General features: G+C 40.9%; 1 protein-coding gene and 1 pseudogene across 1 annotated transcript in view; one reads left to right on the forward strand and one right to left on the reverse strand.

The window, feature by feature from the left end:
• LOC123507442 overlaps window positions 1-17,526 on the forward strand; it is a 29,980-nt pseudogene extending 12,454 nt beyond the window's left edge.
• Window positions 1-22,157, reverse strand: part of LOC123507441 — a 106,719-nt gene extending 84,562 nt beyond the window's left edge. Inside the window, exons 1-3 of the mRNA XM_045260316.1 lie at window positions 19,485-22,157; window positions 14,226-14,287; window positions 13,881-13,998 (exon numbers count right to left, since the gene is read on the reverse strand). The gene's annotated coding sequence lies outside the window, so the exon portion shown is untranslated. The remainder of the gene's footprint in view (window positions 1-13,880; window positions 13,999-14,225; window positions 14,288-19,484) is intronic.
• Between the last annotated feature and the right edge of the window lie 240 nt (window positions 22,158-22,397).

Consider the following 22,397-nt stretch of genomic DNA (forward strand, 5'->3'; position numbering starts at 1 on the left):
ATAGTCGTAGTCTGAAAAAAACCCGCCTGTTTGTGTGTGTGTGTGTGTGTGTGTGTGTGTGTGTGTGTGTGTGTGTGTGTGTGTGTGTGTGTGTGTGCGTGTGCGTGCGCTTGTGTATGTGTCGCTCCCTGTCGCACACACAATGATATAAAACTCCTCCTCCTCTCCTTTCTCCTCCTCCTCCTCTTCCTCCTCTTCCTTTACCTCTTCCTCTTCCTCCTCTCTTCACTCTTACACATACGTTTCTTAAGACCCAAATTCGTATTCCTAGGGGGTGTAGAGAGCATCCCTTAACTATTACCCTTGGGAGACCCTTAATTTGTGGCTTGGGGAAGGGAGCGGGACCCATCATATATAACACAGCTGCTACGGAAAGGCGAGCTCATTTTCCTTCAGTCTACCATTAAATCTCTCGAGGCGACTCTCGTTTTCTTTAATTGCCTCTTACTTCTCGCCGCGGGTTTAATAATGGGGAAAATTGCTCTGAAACTGGAAATTAAGTTGATTTTCTTTCTTTCTTTTTTTTAATTGTTTCTGCCAAGAATGAGAAAGAAAATAATTCAATCGGTGATATTTTTGCACTTATTCTTTATTTTCTATCAGGCTTGAAAAAAAAACATTGATTATTCAGGTTATTAAATAAGAAAAGTAAAATGTAATGGACAAATTTCTGTTTTTGTCTTACTGTATATCTATTTCACATCTTTTATTATCCTTTTCTTTTCATGTGATCATATATTTTCATTATTTCTTAATCGAAAACTATGATTACCATTAAGACAACACTTTAGAATTTGCATATTAATATCATTCCGTAAAATCAGTACGTATATTTTCATCTCAACTTATTTCCCTTCATCTTGTTTTATTTTTATTTTTCTTTTCAATACTATGTTCATTTTCTTCAAGTTATTCCAATACCTTTCATTATTTTCATTATTTTCTTACTTGGCAAATCACTTGTATCTTAATTTATTTTTGCTCCCCTTTGGTGCATGCATTGTTCCTCCCTGTTTTCATTAATGTGTTCGTTTTCTTTGCGTTATTTCAATGTTTTTCGTTATTTGCTTCTGTCTGACTAGTTTCCTGTGTTTATTCGGTAAATATTCACTTCATTCGCCTTCATTTCTGTCATATGGCGGCTTTCTAGACAATACGTGCTTGATTTAATTGTTCAACACACACACAAACACAAGTTTACAAACAGACACACACACAGGCACACACACACACACACACACACACTCTCTCTCTCTCTCTCTCTCTCTCTCTCTCTCTCATCCTGTGCAACTCTAAAGCAAATATATTTAATCGCTTCAGTACCAGAACGCATTTTCATATTCGTTCTTGTTGCTATTTTGGCGATTTTATACAATTTCAGAAATATATGTTGGGATTAAAATAGTAAAGATTCTGGCCATTTTATTTTGACCTCCATAGACCTTTCCTAATGTAAATAAAATCGTCTAATCATACCCAAAAAATCAATGTAGAAATGCGTCTCAGTATTGAAAAGGTTAATAGACACATAACTCTCTTCCTTCGAACGAGTAAACAAACAGGCATTTTCCCACACCTTACTTCAAGTTCGAGTAGATAAGACAATATACGAGTAAATAAATAAACATTAGAACCACACGCGCTTTGGGGTCCGAGGGGTCTTCAAGCGCATGGGTTCGAATCCTGACCACGGTTGGAATGTAGGAACGCCTTCTTTACTCAGGGTATAGTGGTTCCCTAACAAGTGGGCTTTCACATAAGAGGTACGCAAAACATTACATCTTTTAGCCAATAAATTCCCGTCAAAAGTACACATTGTATATAGAAAAATCAATAAACCTTTTGTCTTCGTTACAGGGGAGGCCGTGTGCTACTTCAACCTGGAGTATCAAGGTGTTTACGTGACCCAGAGCATCATCAGTGTGGGCTCCGAGATCAACTACCTGCAGGTCGTCATAAGAGAGGACTCCATTCCTATCTGGGGCCAGTGTCACAAGAGACTTGGCGGCGGAGGCACAGGTGGCGGCAATGTGATTCTGTATGATAGGTAAGTGGGTGAGTGAGTGAGTGAGTGGGGAGAGACTTATACATAGCAGTGATCCATCAAATGATCTTATTAATTTACCCAAAACTGTTTTTCTCTCACTAGACTCACCCGTACCCTTCCTGTGCTTTCCTCCACTAACCAACGACAAGAAACAGTAAAACACACACACACACACACACACACACACACACACACACACACACACACACACACACACACACACACACACACACACACACCATACCCATTTTATTTCTCACCAAACTCACCCAGACTTTCCCTATGCTTCCCTTCAGTAACCAAAGAAGAGGAACGGTACATGCACACCGCCCCTCTCCTCCTTGCCACTAACGCTGCCTCTCACTACAGCACGGGTGGCACAGCTTGTATCCGCTGCTTCCACCTGGAGTTTCGGTCTCGCCACATCCTTGAGGTTCACAATGAGGGACTCAATAAATGCTACACGACAGAGGAGGCGGCGCTGCACACTTGCCCCACCAAAGCACACATCAGGGAGAGGAAGACCAGGGAGATAATGCTGTACAGTGAGTTGATATAAGGGTTATTTTACTGTTTTTAAAATTCTTGTTGATTGTAAAGGTCTTATAAGGTGGGTTTTGCTATTGAATTTTCAAATAGGCACGTTTGGTGAGGTTATGCTATGTAACTTGACTTTATTTAAGAGGGAGGTTTCAAGATATTGACCCCTGTCTTTGGCTAACCATTTCGGACATGTAAGGGAACTGGTAACTGAGTGGGGCCTTTTTTTCATCTTTTTGTTGCTCTTGGCCAGTTTTTTGCCCTCTTACATAAAAAAAAAAAAAAAAGTAGGATGTGTAGGTTACCGCTAAGATGGACTAAGTTTTTCTGTCCATCGTGAGGGCCAGCCAGCCTCATTAATGAGTCACACTGAGTCACACCCCCATATCTGAGTCATCTCTGCGGTATATTCTTGTCTTCCTGACGTCACTTCCTGCAACAGCTGTGAAGGAATGCCATTAGAAGAGCAGGCTTGAGACGGAAGGATACACACACACACACACACACACACACACACACACACACACACACACACACACACACACACACACACACACACACACACACACACACACACACACACGCACATCCATTTATATTGAGGTAACGTGTGATATAAAAATAAATGAAAAAAACGTAAATATTCTAATCTTATCACGTGAAAAAATAAAGAATTCGTTGATATGATTCGGTAGAGCTTTTTCTTTTTTTTTTTTTTTTTTGGTCTCTTCTTGTTCTCATTTTACATTTTCCTTTCATGTCACGTTCCGCGCTCTAGTTTGTTTCAGTGCAAAGATTATGACTTAATTTATGAGCATGGATTTCCTGTGTGCATGTGTGTGTGTGTGTGTTCTTTTATGATTACGTGTGTGTGTATATCCTCTCTTCATCCCTGCCTCTCTCATGCTTTTCTACCCTATCTTCCATTTATATAAAGTCTCTCTCTCTCTCTCTCTCTCTCAAACTTCCCCTTACCTACTAACACTCACTTCAAACCTCCAGAGACAGGCACACTTGAAGGGGAGACGCTGGATGCTGTGTACTGTCCCCTCAATGGACGCTACAAGTTTACCTACAACATTAATGACGGGAGGGAGAGCGCCATGGAGTGTCCTCAACCCACCTCGAGTATTGCCAACTGTCCTGCCGGGAACTCCCTCAATGTTCAGTTCCATAGATGCACCTTCGCGGATTTTAGTGAGTGTTTTGTGTGTTGGTTTGTGTATGTGTGTGTGTGTGTGTGTGTGTGTGTGTGTGTGTGTGTGTGTGTGTGTGTGTGTGTGTGTGTGTGTTTCTATCATTCTCCTTCTGTCTATCTTCCTTCTTTCTTATATTCCTCGTAATTTCTCCACTTTATTACTTCTCCTATCTCTCTTATCATTTTAATAATTCTATCTCAGTGATTATTTTGGGTGTTGATGTTAATTTGTGTATATGTGTGAGTTCCTTTCTCTATCAGTCTTCCTTTATCTTTTTTCTCACATTCCTTGTTATTTCTCCATTTTATGACTTTCTTTTATCTCTCTTATCATTCCTTCTCCGTCTCTGTAACAATCTTGTACCGTAAAACAAACCGCACATGCTTTAAAATTACAAATCTATCCATAGTACCCTAAACACCCACTAACCACCACCACCTATCCTTCTATCAACTCTATTTTCTATTCTTCGTATCTTTAACCTCTTTAGTACTGGGATACATTTTTATCCTAAGATTTGTGCACGATTAGACCATTTTATTGACACTAGGAAGGGTTTATGGAGGTCAGAAGATTAATGGCCTCAGTCTTCACTATATCAATCCCCCACATAAGTTTCTAAATCTGTATTAAATCACCATATATTAAGCAGAATGAATATGGAAACTTGTCATGGTTTTGAATGGGTTAACTTGCATTTAACGCCCTGTCATGCTCCTTCTCGCCAGGTAAGAGGTATGAGTGCCTCGGAGACTGGGAGGGAAGTGATGGACAGAGGTATTTAGCCCTACACGATCCGGCAGCAGTGGCCACCCCCGCAGACGCCATCACGACTTCTGACGACCCACCGCAGGCCAGATTCCGATGCGCTGTGAGTATAAATGGAGTAATTGTGTTGATTATAGATGTATTGCGTTAAAAGTTTGGTATCAGTGATATTAATTCAGATGTATTTGATGTATGTTTAAGAATGGTATGCTATGAATGTCTTTTATTTCTTTAAACGTAAATTGAAAGCGTGTACTTAAAGGTAATGCATGTTTTGAAACTCTATAATTCTTAAAAGTTAAATTCACTCCCCTTTTGTTTAGTAATATAAGTTTTTAGTGATAATATTTGAAGTCTCTATGATATCTGAGAATAGCCTGGCTTGAATTACACATATGTTTGGAAGTACTACATGTTTTGGACGCCTAATCATATTTCTAAATCCTTCAATACTGGGATTTTACCTTGAGATTTGTGCACGATTAGACAATTCTATTAAGATTACGAAGGGTCTTTTGAGATCAGGAGATTAATGGCCACAGTCTTCAGTATTTCAATCCCCCCATAGATATTTCTGAAGCTGTATAGAATCACCATATAGTAAGCAGAATTAATATGGAAACACATCATGGTACTGAATGAGTTAGGAATTAAACTTAAACTTATATGCCTGAAAATAACAATTAGTCCAATCTGCTTTTATTACGTATACTATGGCGATGTACGTTTATATACCTACTAATTTAATCTTCTATTCAATCTTCTGTCCATTCTTCTTCTCTTTTCTATTAGATTATCATGTTGTTATTTTATTGACACATTCTGCGCCAACTGAACGATGCACAGTGTAAGAATGCAGCAGAAAACTGAAGGATTTCGTATTAATCATCAAAGGACGTCGTCTCTCTCTCTCTCTCTCTCTCTCTCTCTCTCTCTCTCAACTTTTTCCAAACGAGAATAAAAATACCTGTGGGTTTTATTTGATCCTTTTCTTATTATTATTATGTTAGTTTTTGTGGGTGTGGTCAGTCATGCGCGAGTCTGCGGTCACACATTTCTCTCCGCCATTTCCCTTCAAAGAAAACGGGACGCTCTTTAAAAATACATTAAAAATATCTCGACAGATTCCGGAACCAGTGACAAAAAACCAAAAAGGAGTCACTATTGAAACTACAGCGTGGGTCAAAATTATGTTAACCTCTTCAATACCGGGACGCATTTTGTCTTGAGATTTGTGTACAATAAGACCATTTCTTTGACACCAGCAGGGTCTATGAAGGTCAGAAGATCAATGGCCACAGTCTTCACTATTCTAATCCCCCACATAAGTATCTGAAGCTGTATATATTAGTGAGAATTTCACATCATGGACTGGAAAAATATAAATGAAAGCCTTTACTACTGAAATAGAGAGAAAAATTAAGCTAAATATAAGAGAAGAAGAAGAAGAAAAAGAAAAAGAAGAAGAAGAAGAAGAAGAAAAGAGGAGTGCAGAGAAGTGCAGCAAAGTGAAGTAAAGAAGACACGGGAAGTTATAAAAAAGAAGAAGAGGAGGAGGAGGAGGAAGAGGAGGAAGGAGGAGGAGGAGGAGGAGGAGGAGGAGGAGGAGGGGAGCAGAAGCAGCAGTAGCAGGAGGTGGTTATGGTACGTGGTGGGGAAGTTAAGGATGGGAAGGAGGAAGTGGAAGAGACACAGAGGAGGAGGAGGAGGAGGAGGAGGAGAAGGAGGTTCACTGGAGAGTCGTCGCCACCACAATCATGACGTCACATCCGGTCAGACAGTGCGTCTTACCCCTCATTCGAAACCCTCCCACTCTCTAACCCCCCGAAAAACTAACAGAACCCCTTTAAAACACCCACGTCGATCAAAATCCTACTTAAACTCCCTTAAAGAGGATTCGAACCCATAAAGACGCAAATATAGAGGATCAGAAGGAGGATTTTTAAGTTACTAAACCGGATATGGAGGAAAGTTCAAGTGGAGGAGGTGGAGAAAGGAGAGGAGTGGACACAGTTCATCCACCTTCATTTATTATGCCACCTCGTCAAGACCATTTTTTCGTTAACAGCTTTTTTCTCGTCTGAGGAAAAAATGATTGACTGACTGAATGATAGACTGACTGACTGAATGATAGACTGACTGACTGAAAGACTGACTGACTGACTGAATGATTGACTGAATGATAGATTGACCGACTGAATAATAGACTGACGGACTGAAAGACTGACTGACTGAAAGACTGACTGACTGACTGAATTATAGACTGACTGACTGAATGATAGATTGACCGACTGAATGATAGACTGACGGAGTGAAAGACTGACTGACTGACTGAAAGATTGAGCGATTAACTAACTGATTGACTGAGGAAACGACTGAACGATTGACTGAATGACTAATGTAAAGACTGACTGACTGACTGATTGGTTACGAGAATGACTGAGAGACTGACTGAATGGCTAACTCTCTCTCTCTCTCTCTCTCTCTCTCTCTCTCTCTCTCTCTCTCTCTCGTGACAAAGTACCTTTTTAATAAGACACACACGTCATTTTTACGCATAATTACTAACACATTAAGGAGAACAAGAACCTTTTCATCTCCTCCTCCTCCTCCTTCTCCTCCTCCTCCTCCTCCTCCTTCTTCTCCTCCTCCTCCTCCTCCCTTCTCCCTAGCAGCCATTATCCTCGCTAGCTGCTATTAAGACTAGCGAGGACACAGATGTCTTAGTTTTTACTTTTTTTTCTTACGTGACACTAAATAAAGGAAGAAAAAAAAGGAAGCTTAGAAAGGAGTATAAATATAAAGAGAAGAAACTAAAGGACGCGTCGAGAGAAGCTGGAATAGATTTTTGAAGCCTTTAGTATGTGATTTGAAGATATTTTTCTTGTCTTCTATAATTGCAAGTTTTTAATAAGGGTTTTGAAACTTTAAATGAAGGATTTGATGTTTTTTTTTAATGGACTTTGTAGTGTTAAGGGAGATAAATTGGTGTTTTGAAGCTTTAAATGAAGGAATTGGAATCTCTTATTGTTTTTTTTTTATATTAAAAAGATGCAATGGAGTTTTGAAGCTTTTAATGTAGAAATTGATGCTCTCTCTCTCTCTCTCTCTCTCTCTCTCTCTCTCTCTCTCTCTCTCTCGTTAGTACTATGGGGGGTGAGGGGAGACCGTAGCTAATGGCCTTCCGTAAACTTTTCTCGCCTTAAATGTCTTCACGTCTCACCGCCCTTCTTCCTCTCTCTCTCTCTCTCTCTCTCTCTCTCTCTCTCTCTCTCTCTCTCTCTCTCTCTCTCTCTCTCTCTCTCTCTCTCTCTCTCCCCCACAGGAAGTATTGTCGGTCAAAAGCCCTCTATTTTTTTTCTCTCTTCTGGTTGAGGTTTAATTTTCTCTCTCTCTCTCTCTCTCTCTCTCTCTCTCTCTCTCTCTCTCTCTCTCTCTGTGCTAGATAATTCCTCTTTCTTCATTTTCTTATCTGTTTGTGTGTGTGTGTGTGTGTGTGTGTGTGTGTGTGTGTGTGTGTGTGTGTGTGTGTGTAATAACTCTCATGTCATAATTCAGTTCTTTCATCACCTTTACTTAACTCACTGACGCTAATTGATGCACTGAACCTTTCTTAGTGCGATCTTTCAATTCATACATTCGAAAATCATCATCATTCTTTGAGTTTATTTACTTTTCAACAGGTTCTGCATCCTTTTGTTCCTTTTTTCTGTTATACTTGTTTTTATCTTTGTATTTTCAACATTCGTCTTATAAAAATGGCATCCTTTGTAAATGAATATAATGGTGATAAAAATAGCACTTCCCAAGATCTTTCAGTACCTTCAATACTGGGTCACATTTTTACCTTAACATTTGTGTACGATTAAACCATTTTTTTTTTATTAGGAAGGGTCTATGGAGGTCAGAAGATTAATGGCCATAGTCTTCATTATTTCATCCCCTACATGAGTTTCTGAAGCTGTATAAAATCACCAAATAGTAAGCAGAATGAATATGGAAACGCATCATGGTAATCACGGGAGTTAAAAATACAAACCTTTGTGATTTTTCTTATAATTTTCTTCGTCTCTCACTGAATTAGCTTCCTTTGTTAATAATAGTAATAATAATGAAAAACCTGTGTTGAAAATTGCCTAGAAATATAAACTTTAATGATTTCTTTGAGAATTTTCCTTATTTGCCACGTTCTCTACATACAATTTCCATGTTTTTACTAAGGAGACTTTTATTAGATACACAAAACTCGACTTTTTTGCCAATATTCATCGATAATATTTGACTTATTCTTTTTTGTTCCTTTTTTATCAGGTGTCGCTTCCTCCCCATCATCAGGTTCTGTCTTACTCTCACATTTTGTTATATTTTTCCTCCTAGACGATCATTTTTTTCACTTCCTTTTTAGTTTGTTAGCTTGTTTTATGTGTTGTTGTTTATCTGCCTTCTTTTATCCCTTTGTCACTTACTTTTTCACTTTCTTTTTATTCCATTACCTTGTTTTCATCTCCTTTGTTGTCTCCTTGTCTTCTTTTATCTCCTCTGTCATTTATTCCATTTCTCTCTTTTCCTTCATCTCCTTTACGTGACCAAATGCCTTCTTATTCCACGTCCCTCCACTGAAAATTATATTAACTTGTTCGTATTGGATCCTTTGAGAGTTTGAAAAGATTAGGCAAGTGATCACGAAGACAGGCAGGATTCATTAGGGTTCATGGCTTCCTACTGCTTCCCTTATCTTCTTATGAGTCTATTGGCAATCTCCACTTTCAGATGTACAAAGTGGATGAGAGTGGCGTGGTCTACCTGACTCTCTCCTCAGACTCAACCTTGTATCAATAAGCTCCACTCAGCCTGGGAGGGATTTGAAACTCTTGTCCTGACGCCCATTCCACAAGATGACCCCGCGTCTGAGGTAATTATTGAAAGTCTAACCCATGTATCTATTACTATACTTTCATACACACACACACACACACACACACACACACACACACACACACACACTAAAGAAAAAAAACGAGTAAGATTGAACTTAAAACTGTGGAAAGGAAATCAATAAAATAGTACGAAATGGTGAAAAAGTAATCGTAACACACATACACGCACACGTATGGACTGAATGGAACATCTCTTTCTTCCCGCAGGTGTCAGAGGCGCGGTGCAGCTTCCCTCCGTGGGCTCAGGCCGCTGGGAGAACCTACACGTTGAAGGCAACAAGGCTACCTACACAGACCTCAAGGCTTACAAGACTGTCACACTGTATTGCTTAGAACAGGAGCTGGCGGGGCTTGTTCCAGTGTACACCCAGACGCAGTGGTGAGTGAGTGTGAGTGACTGAGTGTGTGTGTGTGTGTGTTCCGACATAATAAAATATCTTCCCATCCTTCCTTCCTTCCTTCCTTTTTTCCTTCCTTCTTTCATTCCTTATGCACTTATTCAACACCACCCGCCCATCCACACACACACACACACACACGTCACGCCAACACCCCTAGTACACCCACGCTACACCCACGCGTACGGACAATAGGGTTTGCGAGCACAGCCAAGCATGAACTGTCATCACTAAGGGCGCCACGTGTGTCAGGAGGGCGTGGCCACCGTCGGCGACCCCTTCAGCGTTGCGACCTTGTGGAGGTTGAAGACCCAGAGGAGAGGGAGAGGGAGAGGGAGAGGGTGAGGGTGAGGGAGAGGGGAAATTGAAGGGTGATGGGACGTGACGGAAGGAAGGAAGAGGTGGAGAGAGAGGAAGGGAGAGGAAAAACAGGAGGGGGGAATGAAATGTGACGGGAGGAGGAAAAGGAGGAGGAGGAGGAGGAGGAGGAGGAGGAGGAGGAGGAGGAGGAGGAGGAGAAGTGTAAGACGTGATGGAAGGAAAGAGAAAAAAAAATCTAAAGAATCATGACGAAGGAAAGAAAGAAGGAAATGAAAGAAGGAAAGAATAAATCATAATAGAAAAGAAAAGAATGAATAACAAGTCAAGGAAAACAGGATAAGGAGGCGAAGGAAAGAAGGAAGAAAGGAAACAGGAGGATAACAAGCAATTAGAGTTAAGTAGTAAGGCTGTTTAAGGCTTGTTAGGAGACTGAGAAAGCGCCCTTCTGAAACACGCCCATGAGGGGGGGATGGGGGGTGACGCCCTTCCGGTTTGGGGGAGAAGGGGAGTGGGAGGAAGGGAGAAGAGAAGGAAGGAATTGTGGGAGAAGATATTTAGATTGTTTGTGAGGAAGAGGAAAGGTAAGAAGAAAAGTGATGGAAAAGAAACAGAGAAAGAGAACAAGGAGGAAGATAGAAGGAAGATAATGGAGAAAATATTAGAAGAGAAGGGAAAATATTAAAGATTGTTTGTGAGGAAGAGGAAAGGTAAGAAGAAAAGTGATGGAAAAAAAGAGGAAGAGAACTTGGAGGAAAATATAAGGAAGATAAGAAAAATAATGAAAAAAAGGGATGGAAAAGAAATGAAAAAGAAGAGAATTTGGAGGGAAAATAAAGAGAGATAAGGAAGAAGAAACTAGAAGAGAAGAAGAAGAGGGAATTAAGAGAAATATCAAATTAGTTTATAAAAATATGAAAGGAGAATAAAATCAAATATAAAGAAGAAAAGAGAAGTGATAGGAGGAAACATGACAAATTAGAAAACAAAGAGGGAAAAAGAAGAAAATGTCTGTCTATCTATCTATCTGTCTGTCTGTCTGTATGTCTTTCAGTACCTATTTATATCTATCTGTCCATCTTTCCCTTATAATTATCACCTGCCTTTCCTCTTCCTCTTTATTGGTCATCTCCCTTCTTCCTTTCCGCTCCTGGTAATCTTCCTATTAACTACTCCCCCTACTTACCTGTCCACTCTCTTCCGTTTCCCACAGCCCCCTCCCCCCTTCTCCCTATTTAGTTTGTGGGTGGGGGTGAGGAAATGTGCGGCTAAGTTTAAAAGGCAAGTGAAGCACGTGGGAAAATTCTCTCTCTCTCTCTCTCTCTCTCTCTCTCTCTCTCTCTCTCTATGTCAAAAAGGAAAAAGAGAAACGGAATAGATAAATAAAGGATAAATAATGAAAATAAAGTAAGAATAGACAAATCATTGAAGAGAGAGAGAGAGAGAGAGAGAGAGAGAGAGAGAGAGAGAGAGAGAGAGAGAGAGAGAGAGAGAGAGACTATGTTTATAGTCGCCGAATATCAAGGGCAGACAAAAATGAAACCTCTCTCTTTCTCCCTCTCCCTCTCCCTCTCCCTCTCCCTCTCCCTCTCCTCTCTCTCTCTCTCTCTCTCTCTCTCTCTCTCTCTCTCTCTCTCTCTCTCTCTCTCTCTCTCTCTCTCTCTCTCAAAGGAAGTGGAGAGTGTGGTGGGGAAAATTACTTCCTCTGCTCTCAGAAATGGCGCTGCAGGAAAGACTGGGAAAAGATACAATATTATTCCTTTCTTGTCTGTTTCCCTTTTTTCCCTTTTTTTCTCAATTTTCCTTTTTTTGTTTTTACCACATTCTTTCCCTTTATTTTTCCTCAGTTTTCCCTTTCTCTATTTATTTTTTCTCCTGTTTGTTGTCATCGTGTTGTAATGGAGACAGACTGATGGGGTAATGGGTACTAGCTGACTGCCTCTCTCACTCACTCACTCACTCACTCACACACACTCACTGCTTTAACTGGCTAATCTGTCTACTAACAAACTAACTAATCTTACTTAACTTCCTGCTAATTAAACCTAAGTAACGAGATAGCATTAATATTAACACGAGAATCACCTTCTTTTTCCACATAATCTAAAAAAGGTAGTTTATAGTGGTAGTAGTAGTAGTAGTAGTAGTAGTAGTAGTAGTAGTAGTAGTAGTAGTGACAGTGGTGGTGGTGGTGGTGGTGGTGGTGGAGGGAACACGGGCTGATGAACACTAAGGGTTGGATCACCTTGAGGAACGCCACTTCTTTGTCCCTTAAAGACCTCCCGTCACACGCTGCATTCCCCGCAATTTACCTTAACCCTTTCCTCAACACTTTTTCCTGACACAACACCTGTCTCCACTGCAACATCCTACGTTTTTTATTTACACTGTTTATGTATCTATCCATCTATCTGGTCATGTCTCTTCTGTCCTTACTATATCTATTTCATCTATGGCTCCATTTATCATTGTTTCTATTCTCTCTTTACATTCTTAAACTCTTCAATACTGTGACGCGTTTCCCATATTCATTCTACTTACTATTTGGTGTGTTTATACAGCTTCAAAAACTCATGTGGGGGATTGAAATAGTGAAGACTGTGGCCATTAATCTTCTGACCTCCATAGATCCTTCCTGATGTCAATAAAATGGTCTATTCGTACACAAATCTCAAGGGGCTCCACTACTAAAGTGGTTAAATCTTCTTATTCTCCTCTCACTCTTCTACTCTCCTCTTCTTCTTTCACAGAGATCGAGACAACATGAACGAGTCTCTTTTACTTGGTTCTCTCTCTCTCTCTCTCAGCTGGATTTTAAATGACAGACTATTCTTAACATTATTCTGAGTATTCTTTTCCTTCACAGTGGGGAGGAAGGCTTCACGTGTCTGGCCATGCAAGAAAGAAGCTCAAATGTGATGGAGTTTCAGATCAGTGAGTCTTAAGTCTTTGTATGTTACTGTAAAGCTTCTATACATGCAATAAACTCAACTGACACTGGTACTCTCCTCTTAGTTTAGAAAACTATCACTGCTAATTTTCTATGTTACGGTAAAGGTTTTATAAATGCAATAAACTCGACTGACACGGCTACTCTCCACTCTCATAGTCTAGGAAAATAACACTGGTAATTTTGAGTGTTATGGTAAAACTTCTACATAACTTTAACTGGCACTGCTACTCTCCACTCTCATACTATAGGAAAGTAACACTGGCAATCTCCTCACCAGGTCCAGATGCCCACGACACGTACCAAGCTGGGATATGCTCCTCACCTGCCTCGCTCACCTGGGACTCGTGGGTGACTCAAGGCCGTGAGTACAAACAGACATCTCACTTGTAACTCGTAATGCTAATATAAAGTAACATTGAAATTCTTAATGTGTACTAGTGTGGTAGTCAACCCTTTAGTGGGCATTAACAGAAATAACAGAGATATAAAAAAAATTCCTCTTAGTATGTTCTATTAATAATCAAATGGTTTAGAATATTTACCAGAACTTGCATATACACAGTAAGAAAAACTCATGCCTGACACACAATAAACGTCCAACAATAGCATACAAGTTTCCGACATAGTATCAATAAATTTAGACGAACTGAGGTAATTTCACACACATCACGTTGACGCACATCTATCTAGCTATATCATACAGAATTTATAGGATCTTACCTCCATTATGTGAGGGGCGTGGGAGCAGGAGCAACTCTTCGCAATTCAGATTTCCGCAGCTTCAGCCAAAATGAGACGCTTGCTTGACTTTGGGGCTGCCCGTATGTGTCGTAGATGGCTGTAAGTGGTCGGAGAGTGATGAGAAGACGTATATGCCGCTATTGCTTGATCACAGAGAGACACGATCTATAAGTCACCGCTTGTCCACCAAAAACGCGCGAAAACATGTGATTTAAGTATTTCAAGAAAGATGCCTGCCCGCTAAAGGGTTAATAGTCAGTATCCACTGTTCTCATTAGCTTCTTCTAAAATTAAACAGGAATATCAAACACTTGTAACACTTACATCTACAGGAAGAGCAGGAGAACGGGAAGGCTTCATCTCAGGAGGGCTTTATCTCACTACACCTGAAATAAAAACCGATGAAATTAACCTCAAAACAAAATTAGAATACAGAAAATCTAAGCAGCGTTCATAGCACATTAAATTATTCCTCATAAGTTGCTGTCTTTTTGTGTTATGTTCTAATACTCCTAGAAGGGCTTTATCTCACTAAACCTAAAATAAAAAGGGATAGAATCAACCTTAAAACTAGCATACAGAACAAAACTAAACAGCTTTCATGGTACACTGAATCATTCTTCATATGTTGTTTCTTGTGTTACGTTCTAATGTTCCTAGAATGGCCTTATCTCACTAAACCTACTCGTAAAATAAAAAGGGACATAATGAACCTTACAACTAAACTAGAGAACAGAAAAGAAACTAAGCAATGTTAACAGCAAATTGATCCATTCTTCATATGCTCCTGTGTTCTTGTCTTATGTTATAATGTTCCTAGAATGGTCTTATCTTACTAAACCTGAAATAAAAAGGGAGATAATTAACCTTAAAACTAAATTAGAGTGCAGAAAAACTAAGCAGCGTTCACATCATATTAAATCAATCTTCATATGCCGCTTTGCTCTTGTGTTATGTTCTAATGTTTCTGCGTTTCTTGGCAGGGGTGGACAGGTTCCGTCAGTCCCCGTGTCCCGTGGCAGGAGAGTACACGGGCGTCATTCCAGACAACTCAATGCTCTGTGCTAAGCTTTACTCAGACTGCAACAACCCGGAGATCATGTTCTACACTGTGTTCTTCTGCAGCAACCGTTCTGATGTGATTGAGGGTAAGTTCTGTCTTCTGAGAGGGAATGTAGACAAGAAGTGTAATTTGTGCAGTCAGCTGGTTCACGAGACTGTCTATTGCCAACAGTTGTTAAAAGGGAGTGGAGAAGGGGAAGGGATAATTTGCCAGTTTACCTTTTTAACCTCATTCAGTACCATGACGCGTTTCCATATTCACTCTGCTTACTATTTGACGATTTAATACAGCTTCAGAAACCCATGTGGTGGATCCAAATAGTGAAGACTGTGGCCACTAACCTTCTGACCTCCTTAGGCCTTTCCTAATGTCAACAAAATCATCTAATCGTACCCAAAACTCAAGGCAAAGAAATGTGCCCCAGTACTGAAGGGGTTAAACCTTTTCTTGCTAGTCAGGAAATGGCACAAGCTATGAAGGATATCATTAACTATCCTTATCAGTGACTATTTCTTGTAGACTGTAAATAGAGAAGGCAGAAAAAAGATAAGATAACACTGTACGTTGAATAATTCTCTCTTACTAGAATCAAACGCTGTTATTACTTATTTGTACAGGGAAACATTACTAAGCATCCTTTTCTCTATGGACAGAGCGAGAGTACAGGTGCTTGGGTCAATGGGTGGAAGGGGACATCACCTTCACCTACACTGAGAGGCGAGACCAGGCCACCTACGAGTGTTTTGCTGGCGAGGTGGTGGACGATGACGAAATCTTTATCATGGAAGCCGGGGTGAACTGCCAGCGAGGTCTTGAAGCGCTGAGTTATGGCATGAAACTGGTGAAGCAAGGTTAGTAGTAGTAGTAGTAGTAGTAGTTATAGTAGTAGTAATGGTAGTAGAAGTGGTGGTAGTAGTAGTAGTAGTAGTAGTAGTAGTAGTAGTAGTGGTAGAGACAGTGGTGGTAGTAGTAGTAGTAGTAGTAGTAGTAGTAGTAGTAGTAGTAGTAGTAGTAGTAGTAGTAGTAGTAGTAGTAGTAGTAGTAGTAATAGTAGTAGCAGCGACAAAAACACCAAATCTTTCACTTTTCAGTATTCTACCATATAATGAACCTCAAACCTTCAAAACAGATCTAAATTCAAGATTCAACAAGCTAACTCCAATAAAAATCCTCATTTACTAGTACAACAACCTTAGCTCACCCTAAGAGTAGTGCTCTCTTTACCACCACACACCACTTCCCTTTCCTAACACCTAACATACTCTTCCTTTCAGCACCGTGTTTGAACGATCCCAGCCTCGGAGGGAGAACCAAACCCCAGCCCGCCCCACGGCCCCCCTGGTGGACCACTACACGCTATCCCTGGGGCAAGAAGGCAGACACATCCAAGCCCACGGGATCAGGGAAGGAGGATGATGGAGGAGGAGCGAGCGAGCTGACACCTACTTATCTCCTTCCTTTGTTCTTAGTCTTCGTTACTCTTCATTGGTGTTGGGTGTAGTGTGTGTGTGTGTGTGTGTGTGTGTGTGTGTGTGTGTGTGTGTGTGTGTGTGTGAAGATAGGTAGCTAGTAGGTAGAAGAACTCACTTTAATTAGGGTATGTGTGTAGAATCGCGTAGTAGAAAGGTAGGTACGGTACGGACACTCACTATGACCAGAGCCACGCTAGGTCAGCCAGTGAAGGACAAAGCAATTACTAAAATCTTGCACTAAAACTGTTACATATTAGAGGAAAGAAGGAGTTATTAATTAGTCCACATATGTATTCAGCTTTCTTCAAGGTCATCAATTGTAAACACTCAAGACTTTTCGTAAACTCGCAGTAAACTCAACATGCAAGGAATGTATTGACAATAAATGTGGTAACGAGTCTACAATTTTACCAAAGAAAGAATTAGTCCTAGTAACACATTGTTGCCTCAAAATTCCGTCCACATTTTCTCTGTCCAGACTAACAAAGGATTTCTAAGGGCCAGTTAAGGTAAATTGTGAGGAATGCATGCGATGTGAAATGTTCTGAGTGTAGAAATGAAGAGACTGAGACACAATTTACTATACCGATGGGAAACCTTAAGAATGACTGATATGAACTCTGAAGGGAAGTGAAGTGAGCGCAGAAGTGAGAAGACTGAAAAAGAAACCATACGAAAAATAGTGAAGTAGTGAAGAGTGAGGTGTGATGTGAGGTGTAGTGACATGAAATAAAAAAAGAAGTTGGCTCACACTATTAAGAAACTATACAAACAATTCTCTAATGAAATACTGAAACCAATAGTATTTCACATTAAATACACAATGCAGCAAGTTTTCAGTTAGCTCAGCCTTTGTGTATTGCTGAGCGGGACTCCCCATCCGGTTATTTGTGTATCAGTCTTTGTATAACCTATCAGTTCAGTTACTTGAACACAACGCTACGCTTGATCTGTGGGGCGCGTTTCTATATTAAGGCACGGCTTGAAGCTTTCACTATTGTTATGATCCTGTACATATTTTGTGTACATATCTGTAAATACGTCGATGATACTCGTATTTGTTTAACATGAATAAAGAAAATGGCTTGTACTGTGTTCCATTTGCTTTACCAGAAAAGTTTGGTGAGCACTGTTTGTGTTGAGTGGTGGTGTCTGGCAGTGATGGAAAGGTAAGGGATCTAAAACACCGATGAAAAATACGTCATAAGTGTTCCCTATCACTGTCACTCCTGTCAGACTCCGGTCGGTGTAACACTAACATCGCTCACTTGGCAGATTGGCGTGACGGTCAATTGTTCTACTCAGACTCGCATTCTCAAACACTTCAGTGCGTCACCTCCAGTATTTCAAAGGCTTTATTTAAATTTACACGGGTTTTTAAGGTGTTTTTACGGTTCTAGAGGCAGAGTGACAAGATTTATACAGTATTAATAGTAGAAAACTCTTGAAAACACCGCTAACCATCTCTGTGGCCTTGAAAAATAGTCGTGGTGAGAGAGCAAAGCGTTTCCGAATACGGGCCTCATTAAACACTAACGCTGATAAAACACATCCTGGCTATTTAACACACACACACACACACACACGCACACGCGCACACACACACACACACACACACACACTCTCCAGCCGGGAGCGAAGTGTCGGTCTCGATCCAGCCACAGCTCCTCCCTTAATAACGAAAGACAAGCCAATACATCCCCCAACCACACTCACACACACACACACACACACACACACACACTCTCTCTCTCTCTCTCTCTCTCTCTCTCTCTCTCTCTCTCTGTGTGTGTGTGTGTGTGTGTAAGAGGACTGGCAACTAAGTGAGCCATTTTTTATTTTTTTGTTGCTCTTGGCCAGCTTACCATTCTTACATAAACACACACACACACACACACACACACACACACACACACACACACACACACACACAGCCACCTACCCACCAAGACCCACATCCTCGGATTGGGAGCCAGGTGTGGGTCCTTGTCCTGGGGACTCCCTGGATGACGCCACATATATACGTTACGCAAATCATTTTGAAAATGAGGATTCCCAGAAAGGCAGCTGGACACAAATGCTATAAAAATTCTGACTCGTTATCAATAAAAACTAAGTCTTAAAATATAAAAACATTGCCAGGATGAGGAATAATAAAACTATTTAAAAAATCGTACTAATTAAAGTGTTGGAATATCGACATGCTTAAAAACAATTTTAAAGCCCACCAATTTCATTAAACAAAATCGATAACGTTTTCTAAAAATTATAACTATAATTTTGATATATCAAAACCTGGCAACACGCAGAATTAGAAAAATAAATAATTTAAAAATGACGTTGTTTACAATATTAACAGGGCTACAAACTAATTTCAGAATCCACATATTTAACTTTTCAGGAGCCTTGTACACTTTTCACATCATAAACTAACTTTTGAAAACACAAACGCTTCGCTACAGCCTCAAATAAAAAATCACAGATAGCGGGAATGAAAATTTTTACGTATTTTCGGCCTCTCATTCAAGTCCTAAACACACTCCAAATCACCGCGCTTCACTCAACTCAAACATGGAAGACACGTAAAACACAACGAACTATCATTAGAAACCCTTAAAAGGTACTTGTGACTCCAAATAAATTAACGGAGACAAATATGTATACAATAGTGGAAGTCGATGATCTTGGACCGGCAGAGCATTTTAGCGGGAGCCGCTGATGACGTCACGTCCCGGCCCCTTCTCCTCACTGGGCCTCCATAACATACAAATCAGAAAATTGCAGACAATTTCAACAACGTACATGAAAGATTAGGGCTATGGCTCCACTTTGTGACCTGGCTGTTCCTGTAATGAGTGAGAATTAAGACAGATAATGGCTGAGAGAGAGGCAGGGGGTCAGGAGATTGGTTTGTTGACGTATTGAGTACTTGGATTATTGGGCCTTTTTAATTATCGGCATGCGTTTGTTCACCGATATGTTGTCCTATTGTGAGGCTCTGACATGGCAGCACTGTGGAATGATGAGCTACACCAATGTATTACTTACGTTAGCAAAAAGACTGTTTGGCGGCGGCTGCCTGTGTCACCAGCGGGTCCAGTGACCCACCCACACACCGCTGTCCTCTTTTGTGTCGTCAGCACTGTATAACTAGGCAACCTCTGATTACTGAGAGGCTACACACGCACTAATCTTTTCGTTTTTATCAGTTTTATCAGTATCTTCGTCTTCACTTCTCTCAGTGTCTCACCGTGTCCTGCCAGGCTGCTCACAGCGTTACACACAAACTTACGGCAGGCCGGACAACCGCGACCGCTTTCCACGAAAAGCATTTGGCAACAATATTGAGATTAATTTGCCACAGTCCACACGAATACACTAATATCTTTACACATGTTTATATATGACACACCAACAAATAGGTACACACACATTTGTATGTATGTCAGCTCCCTACTTAATTAAAGCATTTTCCTTCAAATATTTCTAACAAAAATTACCTCTGTCATCCTATTTTCATGGCAGTTGTCATTGGCAACAGTTGTTTCTGACGTAAGCCAACTGGCCTGCCTGCCTGTAATCTTTCTCTCCCTATCTGGGGTTACCAAATGCTGCTGCTGAGACATGATGGCTATTAGGATTGACCAGGAGTCAAATGGTGGCGTCTGTAAGAGGACATCTCATACAACAGCCTAACATTATTGACAGTCTTAGGAGTGCAGTGAAGTAAACGCTTGGCCAACTACATAGCTACTTTGCCTTTTATCTCACACAAGTACAGTACATAAGCTTACAACAATTATAATAGATACCCATATCACATTTTCTTCTTGTTCCAATGGTTTTCTTTAATGAAGCTCGTAGCCGCCGCTGCACCACACCCGTAACACTACTTACTAACCAACTGTGTCTCGTAGTGTTCAGTCTCTTTACCTCACACACACACACACACACACACACACACACACACACACGAGTGCATTGTTCCCCCATCACATCACCACACCACAACATCTATCATGACATCAATTTTAGTCCCGCTACCAACACCAGTAAATTTTAGCGAAGTTTACCTTAAATTTACTCTCGTGATTGCTTTCAGTATTCACATATGAGTTCGAAGCTTATCTTTGCCGCTTACTCTGAGGTCTCTACACTAACTACGTGAATAGCTAGTTAAGATTTTATTTGCGACATATGATACAATACTGACACTTGGATTGCTAGTAGTTTTAGTGAGGATATTCTCGATAGAAGCTTCGTGTTTTTGTGTAGAGTGTGGTAAGCCTCTGTAACCTGTGAAATGTCAGGTGCTATTGTGAGACTGGCTATGGGAACCTGTCTTTAGAAATTCCGTATTTTGAAATGCTTCTCTCTCTCACCACGACTATTTCGAGAGGCCACATAGATGAGTAGCTGGTGCTCATGACTGCCTTCCTCCCTTAATAACGCAGAGATCTTGTTAATGTGTCACTGAAGCCATGAAAACACCCTTCAGAACTCGTGTAGTTTCAACTTAGAGGTTTTGAATGTAGCGGTGATGCAGTGTTCCAGTGAACGGTCGTTACTCAGACTACAATGGATGCTTGAAGCGGAATAACTACCGTGTGTGTGTGTGTGTGTGTGGGTGTGTGTTGCGTAACTGAGTATAGTTTGCTGATAACACTTGAAGGTGTCCATGTAGCCTACTAAGCGTTTCAGAGAGTTTGAGGGCACGTTTTTCTAGAATAACTTTGTAAGGAAAACGCATATCATTATGAAATTTTGCCACAGTGTATTTGACACCCTCCCCGAATATCCCAATGTGTCATAAATCGTAAACAGTATATAATGACAACTTCATTGACACCATGCACAAATATCGCCGCCACGGACTCATGGTCCGCAGACGCAATGTCATAAGTGCTAGGCTTAGATTAGGTTACCGACCAGTGTGGCAGGTTTCCCAGGCTGAGGATGTGCCTCACTATTCCACCTGTAAGTTGTGTCACCTTGCCAACGCCAATACCCTCAAACATTATTGTCTCGCGTGCCCCACAGTGAGAGACTTGCTACCACAAGGACAGGATTTAATATTTATATGTAAATATCTCCTGAATGATAACTTGGATTTGATGCTCATGAGACATCAATATTTTGGTGGTTACTAAATGTAAATATTTAAGTTTTCTAATTTGTGTGTGTGTGTGTGTGTGTGTGTGTGTGTGTGTGTGTGTGTGTGTGTGTGTGTCTGGATTCCAGTGTGTCCTGCGAGACATGTTTACTGTTACAAATGTGAATATTTCAGTTTTCTACTTTGCGTGTGTGTGTGTGTGTGTGTGTGTGTGTGAGTCCGTGGCGGCGATATTTGTGCGTGGTGTCAATGAAGCTGTCATAATGCTGTATGGATGGATACAGTATCAGCACGCTCGGTGTTCCTACGATTCACTGTCAGGGCATTAACTGCAGAAAACCGTGTATTTCTGTAGCACCGTAAGGAGGGCGCGGCACACACTACAGGCATGGGGAGACCACACGCAGCCTTAGCAAGACCGTCCACAGTATCATTAGCCATGAGTCCCACGTGAGACGGCACCCATAGAAAGGACACAACTAAAGCACTGTCACGGGCAGTGGCCAGGCCAGCCGACACACACACAGAGAGAGAGAAAGAGAGAGAGAGAGAGAGATAGAGAGGAGGTAGGGGAATACATAGACGGGGAGGGGGAGGGAGGGAGGAAGGAAGGGAGCGAAATATGGGGATGGCGATGGAAGAAAGGGAGGGTAGGAGCAGGGGGAGGGACTATGTGGGTGGAGCTTGTTACTACGTCACAGATAGTACTACGTCACCATTTCTCACCACTTGTCCGTTTCTTCGTGAGGGATAAGTGACTTTATATACTGTTGACGATTCTTGACACATTGGAATATTCGGGGAGGGTGTCAAGTACACTGTGGCAAAATTTCATAATGATATGCGTG

Source organism: Portunus trituberculatus, chromosome 22 (genome assembly GCF_017591435.1).
Source record: "Portunus trituberculatus isolate SZX2019 chromosome 22, ASM1759143v1, whole genome shotgun sequence".
NCBI classification, from domain to species: Eukaryota; Metazoa; Arthropoda; class Malacostraca; order Decapoda; family Portunidae; genus Portunus; species Portunus trituberculatus.